The sequence below is a fragment of the Triticum dicoccoides genome, chromosome 2A (genome assembly GCF_002162155.2).
Source record: "Triticum dicoccoides isolate Atlit2015 ecotype Zavitan chromosome 2A, WEW_v2.0, whole genome shotgun sequence".
NCBI classification, from domain to species: domain Eukaryota; kingdom Viridiplantae; phylum Streptophyta; class Magnoliopsida; order Poales; family Poaceae; genus Triticum; species Triticum dicoccoides.
Window position 1 is genome coordinate 543617362 of NC_041382.1, and position 7788 is coordinate 543625149.

Genomic DNA, 7788 nt, shown 5'->3' on the forward strand with positions numbered 1-7788 from the left:
CGGCCTGGCTTTTGGACTATAAGTCGCCAGTATATATATATTTGGATGGCGCCATCGGAATTATGCGCTTATAGATCATTGGGTTATATTATTCAAATAGCCAAACTTGGCTGAATTTTCATTATGATATTGAATGAATAAGGTTTTCACCGGATTATATTATCTTGAATAGCCAACATGGCCGGGTTATTACTGAGTTTTCAAAGTCGCTTTAGCGCAATGGCTATTATTTTATCAAAGGATATGATTTATTCTACAATGGAAGGAATAGTCCCGAGTCGCTACAGGCTTACAACCCGGCACTTAGGGGCCACATTATTCAAATTGAGATTACATGCAAGTCTCATGTCACTGCAAGCATGCATCATGACACTTGGGGGCTAATGCAAATTCATTTTTACTAGTCTTATTGAAGACCCGACTCATCATATTATAATGAGCCGGCCCTTGGGGGCTACCAATTGCTCCTATCAACAATTCAAGGTACACAAGTTTTCGTCCATAATATTGAAGGATCCATTGCTCAGTTGCTAAAGCACAAAGCTCTTAACCTTGTGGACGTGGGTTCAAGCCCTACGATGGAAGCTACATTATCAGATGTTATTTTCATTCAAGTATATATCAAGTCCCGGTTCAGTATTATCTTACTAAACCGGCCCTTGGGGGCTACACATCACTGCTCAAGTCTACATGATTATATTTCCAAAGTCCCTGCTCATTATTGCATAATGACCCGGCCCTTGGGGGCTACACTGATTGAAGTTTTTATAAGCAATTACAAGTCCCAGGTTGCTGCAAGCATGACAACCCGGCACTTGGGGCTACATAATATGGAGTGTTCAGTTTTTACTAGTGACTAGGATGAACAACATGGATTTCTTCAAAAGTGGCAGTATTTATATTGAAGCAAGTCTTAAACCATCACTTTGTTCTGCTCAAGACTTGGGGGCTACAGGTAATATGCATATAAGGAGAAATATTTTCAAAATTCTCAGTCTTGAGCAAACCAGATTGACCCGGTGTCTGCAACAATCATAACCCAGCGTCATCAACAATCATGAACCAGCGTTGGCAACAATCATAACCCAGGAATTATCAGTTTTTATAACCCGGCAGTTTTAGCAATGATAAACCGGCAAGTTCTACATCTTCAAACCGGATGGATATCAGATGAGTATTTCAAGACCAAAATTTCTTAAGTTGGCGTTTTTGAAACCGACTCAAGTGGATTATTCTTCACAATATTTTTCTATGAGAAACCAACGTCAGCAATTTAAAGTATGAAGCTGGTTATTTATCCGGATTTCCTAGAAGAAGGGAATGCCAAGGACTTAAGGATGATCAGGTGCCGGTCTACAAGAATTCTTAACCCGAAACACAAACCCGCCAAATTTGTTCTTGTGTTTATGTTGCAGATCAGTTTAACATGGACAAATCCAAATTAAACTGGGGGCTAATGTCGGGGATATACCCCGCGGCGTAAACCGGCCAGAAGTATAACCCGGCCGGAGTTGGCGGTTTACTTGAGATCCGGCTGACACTTGGCGATTCACTGGTGACCCACCTTGACCTGGCGGTTTACAAGCAACCCACCTGGTCATTATGACTCACTGGTGATCCGGCGTACGGGACAGACGGATGACAAGGCATAAGGCCCAGAAGGCCAGTTCACGTTTAATGCTGGGCCGGTTTAAGAGGAAAGGCATGAGGAATATTTACCTTACAAGGAGTTAAGACCAGGACTTGTATCCGGTTTGTATTAGAGATAGATTAGTCCTAATCCTAATAGGACTCCATATGTAACCCGCCCCTTCAACATATATAAGGAGGGGCGGGGCTCCCCAAAGAGGGACAAGCTACAAGCAAGAAGAAACGATCGCTAGGGCTAGACACGAAGAGCCGGTTTACGGCGACTCCCTCGTGATGATAATGAGACCTAGCCTCAAACAACATGTAGGGTTGTTACCAGATGATGTTTCCCGGGGCCCGAAGCTGTCTAAATCCTTGTCTTGCGTTTTGATCCGCCTTGCGTCTCTCGTCCCACTCAACGCCTCTCAAGCTACCACATATATGCGTTGGCCTCGCGACTAAGTCCTGACACTAAGGAAATCTGCCGTGACAAATCCACGACACTACTTGTACAGCAACAAATCGGCCGCAGACAGCATGGTCTGCCTGTGACCGCCATGTGCAAGGTTCGTGCTATCTTATTCAATCTCATCGTGGTTCCATCGTACCAATTCATGCGGTGGCCTGTTGCATGGCTGATCCCAATGTTGGACAAAGGTTCTACGGGAACGGTTTCACCGTTGTAAATGTTGTGCAAATTGATGTTGGTACCCTCCCGTACATATGCAAGCCAATCTCCACTCGCACCGAGAATAACCTGTGAAACAGTGGGCAGGCGGAGAATTAGGGAATGGACACGGAAGTAGTCTTTAGAATGCATTTACTACGTGATCAAATTCATCTTACCTGCTCATCGGAGGAAATCCGAGTGCTCCTCAACGTCGGCATCTCAAGGGGCATCAACTTGCAACTACGGCCATGCCGCGCTGGAGAGACCCCCAAGGAAACATCCTCGTGCGTTCCACGAAACATCAAGATGCATTTGTATGAGTAGTTTATCTTGTGAGAGAAAAGGATGAACGAGGGAAGGCCTCTAGAGATAGAGATGGACACTACTATTACCAATGTGCTGGCCCGTGCGTTGCAATGGATCCAAAGTAGTAGAATAATACTTGTTCACGTGCTTGAAATATAAACACTCTAGTTTTGATATACATGTGTCAGCAGACATGACAGCTTGTCCATGGAAGTTGAACCACGGCGACCATCACGTTTCTTGTTTCTACCACTGCCACACCCACACGCGATTCCCATGGGGTCACTCCAACCCACGGCACGACGTCCCCCGACGTGGACATGGATCTTCTGACGTGGCTATCACTGCCTTGCCCTACCTTTCCTTCGCTGACAGGTGGGACCCATGCTTATGGGTCCCACATGTCAGTGACAGAATGGTAGGATTGTTCGCGTCAGGGGATCCTCATCCCCCCGACGTGCCCCTCATCCCTCTCGGCCCCACCGCTCCTCTACCTTTCTGTGCATGACATGCGGGCTAGCTGAACTGCGGCGACCATCAACTTTCTACCACAGACACACCCGATTGGACGCGGTTTTCCTGCTCCGCTGCTGTGCTCCGATCCGTACTCCCGCACCATCGAATTTTCATCCAGCGACTGTGACACATTTCGTCCCAGGCATCAATCCTTAGCTAGAGTACTTATGTACTACAGGTAGTACATGTCGGTGTGGCCATCTACGCCTCGTAACGCCCCGACGCCCAGCTGTGGCACCCTCGCCACGGCCACGCCACCACCGGCCGGTTCATCTCGAACGAGTCAGTCGTGAACCACGCCACCACCATGAGAATGACATGTGGGCCAGCCGCATTTAAGGTCCGCATGTCATTGACTCATAGGTCAGGCACTAAGCCACTGAAGTTCGGTCCCGTGGACCCTGAGAGGGAAATGTAACTCCTGCGGCAGGCCTTGTGGTGCTCCCGCAGTACGAGCTCGTGGCAAAACTGGAATTTGTTTCTTACTACTACTCCTACCAACTAGTACTAGTAAGGTACACGTGCATTGCACGCATGAGATTCTGGTGGTTTGTGCATTATGCTTCTACATGTGGAGCTTTTTGGATTCTAAGATTTGGCAAAATCTCGTGGAATGTAAGGTTAGGCAAGTTTGATTAACTTAAGTGAGTGTTTGGTTCAAGCCACACCTTTGGCAAGCTACACTAAGTCCCCACATGACATACACACAATCTAAGATGACTTATTCACCTAGACGGAGGGAGTAGTGTTTCTAGCAAGATGCCCGCGCGTTGCACGAAGTTGATGGAAAAGGTAAGCACAACTTATAAATTGATGGATGGAGTACTAGTTACAGTGATGCATATAATTAAGCAAAGGGATCGCACATGTCGGTATTGACTGGAACGAGAATGCAACAGCACAATAAGAATTAAGGCCACGATGATGCGATCGCAGTGGTGGTTACAGAAGGCAAGAAGAAAGATGGATCCACGAACATACGACCTCCTCCTCCTCAACTTAGTGCGCCGGGCCACCGACCGGCGGCTAAGGAGCGGCGACTTTTGTGGCGAGGTCGAGGTGCTTCTCAGCAAAGGCATCCAAGGCTTCCAGCCGGTTGAGGAAGGCCAACATCGTAGCGTCCTCACTGGCCTTGTAGATACCTATGTACACGATTTGCTCGTACACGTGGATGTGTAGGTTGACAAATTCTTACAGGGCGAGGCACCTCGCGGCGAGCGCGACCTCCAGGTGGACATCCTTCATGGCGTCGGTGGGCAGTCGCAGGGCCACCAGTGCTTTAAAGAGGTTCTGGCCATGGAGGCCGATTAGGGTGGCAAGCAATGAGGAGCCCGAGCACATGGGCTGGAGGAGTACGGCGATGTCGTCCGCGACCGTCTTGATGACGGTGAACTTGTTGCTGGTGTCAACGATCATCTGGTCCAACTGAGAGTCGTAGTTGGCGTCGACGACGGCCATCCACCAGTCGGTCTCCAACACCGTCTGGAGACGATCCTCGGCGCCATGCCGCAAGCCAGCGTCGTGGACCATCTGGCGCAGCCGCTGGCCGTTCACGCGCATCGCCGCCATGGGTCTGGAGTGAGCTCTTTTGCGCTTAGTGTAGGTGCTTAGGAAAATGCTTAGGTGCGTACGATGCGGTAGATGCATTGGAATGGAGGGGCACCTTTATATAAGGGCAATGAGGGCAAACTGCGTTGCATTCACATCGTGCAGCCTCTTTTCCCAGACCTCCTCTCATTACTTCCCTCATGCATTAATTGAAGGAGGATGCATTGGCCATTCAACATATCGGGAACCGCTACTCCCTCCCTCGTCTCCATTAAAGCCGTATCGAGAACTGCGCCGCCCGCTGTCAAATCGAATACTCCCTCCATCTAGGTGAGTATTAAGTCATCTTACGAAAACCACTCGTTTCTTCACATTATATACGTACAATATATATGGCCAACATCATATAGCCAGCAGTTTAGTTGTCAAAGAATTTCAGGGTGCTTAGTTTTGTCAAAGAATTCCAGGGTGCTTAGTTTTATTTGAGGGCTGGCTTGTGCACTTATGCTGGACACCATTATTGTGACAAGCCTTTTTAATAGTAATACTGTACAAAAGTGGACTATATATATTTTTAAAAAGGCTAGAGGGCGGGGCAGTCTAGCTCGGTCGGTTTCACGAGAGGAGAGGGCCTTTGTGATTTGCCGGCTCATTACTGCTGTCAAATTGAATAGTACTGTACCGCCCGCTGCACTCCATTAAACCCGCATACAAACCAAGAATCCTACTCCGGCCACACGTCCGTTCATGAGCGGGCCGGAATTAAACGCAACACTGGCCGAGCTCCTCACGTCCGCCCTCAGTTTAAACGAGGCCAGACGCCGGCCAAGCTCCTACCGTCCGCCCTCTATTTACATGATGCCAGACAGACAGCGGGCAAGAATCGCACCCCTCCGCCGCTTCCCCATCTCCTCCTTCACCATTTTCTCCACTCTTCCGATGGCTTCCGATGAGCCGTTCACCGGCACATTACCCGGCTGGGTGGCCCGCCGAGCCCTCCGGATACGAGCGAGGCCGCTCGGTGCTTCACCAACCTCGCTTGGCCCGACGGAGCCAGTTGCTGCCCCAAGCAGGCGCATGCTTCAGCAACTCGCCGCTCCAGTTCAGCTCGATGAGGAGTGGCGAGTTATTCCACGCCGGCATGGCGGCAAGCACGCCGGTACGGGCGCTGTCACTGCCGCATCGTACCGCGCCACTAGTGTCTGCGGTGGTCGCGCCTCCCGTGTCTGTGGGCGCGCCTCCCGTGCCTGCGGCAGCGCCATGCAGGCAGAGACAGAAGCCGGGTGCGTGGAGAGCAACGAGAAGGTGGCCAGCTTCTCCGTGTCCGCCGCCATCATCGAGGAGAAGTAGAACACGGGAGGCTGGCGCCACTTGGGACCCATGAAGGCCATCGCTGAGGCGATGACCGCGGATTCAGGTGGTTTCTTTGCTTCTTCGTCTCTTCCGAGGACCTTCGTCTTCCCCGCAAGTGTTTGACGGACATGAGGAAGACAAAGGGATCCGCGGGCGGCCATTTAGAACTACAATAAGTCTAGATACATCCATTTCTAGGACAAGTATTTCCGGACGGAGGGAGTATTAATTATACAAGAGAGCCGGATTGGCACCTCTTAGTTCATGTAAATGTAATGAAATCCATCATGTTTATATGAAGATCCGACTTTTTTATATGAAATCCTTCATGCTTATATGAAATCAATCCGTGTTTGCACGAATTTCATCTAGTTGATTAGAGTTGCAAAAATGTATGCCGCTGGCGTTTGATGTCGTCCTTCGCTTAAGGAAGCGGGAGGAAATTTGCCGGCTGCCGTTGGAGATGCTCTTTATGTTGGTGACATCCAATCCATTTGAGTTAATTGCCTGTATGATTGTCCCTCTATAAAAAGTTAACTGCATGTACAGTGTACACGTGACTTGCAGGGTGGCTACAACTTCGTACAGAAAGTTAAAAAGAAACAAGTCCATCCTTAATCTTGTACTCTAAGTACTCTGTGGGTTCCACTGTCAGTACAGTAGCGAAAGAAGTATATATTAAATAAGTAGAGTAATATATAATATAAAAATATAAAGTTAAAAGACAGAGTTCGATTGTCATCGCGTTGCGAGCATCCGGCATTAACCAGCCCAGCACATTTTTGTTGTAGACCATGCTGGAGATATATCTCCATGTCTACTCTTATATATACTCCATTCGTTCCTAAATATTTGTCTTTTTCAGATTTCAAATGGACTACCACATATGGATGTGTATGTAGACATATTTTAGAGTGTAGATTCACTCATTTTGCTCCGTATGTCTTTTCAGGAAGGGGTCAGATTTGTCCTTGATTTATTTATGAGGTATCCAGATGGCACTGCACCGCCAAGAAAAGAGGGTAACATCAAAATTATGGACTACTTTTTTGAGTATGTTGGTAAGGTCCGGTCATAGTCACTTGTTGAAATCTCTAAAAAGATAAATACTCCCTCCGTCCGGAAATACTTGTCATCAAAATGAATAAAAGGAAATGTATCTAGACGTATTTTAGTTTTAGATACATATCTTTTTATCCATTTTGATGACTAGTATTTTCGGACGGAGGGAGTAGAAAAAGAGTTGGTGATGATGGTGTGCATGCCATCTTGCAATATAGGCCGTCCGATTTATATCTAACGGATAGGAAAGAAACTATGGCAATTTTGCAAAAATATACCCACACGTCTCTCCATGTTCGCAAGTAAGACCTTCCCTCGTTCAACCTTTTCTCTCACAAGATAAACTACTCATACAAATGCATCTTGATGTTCCGTGCAACGCATGGGCAGCTAGCTAATTTCTTTTAAAATAGTTGCTGCGATAATTGGGTTGAAGTGATATATTTTATGTCTGCCCCAAATGATTTCAGCTTCACTAGTAGTAACAAAGAAAAGGTTGCCTTGTTAATTAACCAAAAACAGGGTGAAAACTATCACATGAGGCCGGTAAAAACAAGGCACACTCGGTTCAGCGTCATCATCACTACAGCTGTGCGCGCGCGAGAAGTCTACATATCGAGGGGGCTACCGAGCGAGGCACCAAGACACAATGTTTGAGAGAGAAACCAATTGACAGATTATGATCAGATCGAGTTGTCACCCTT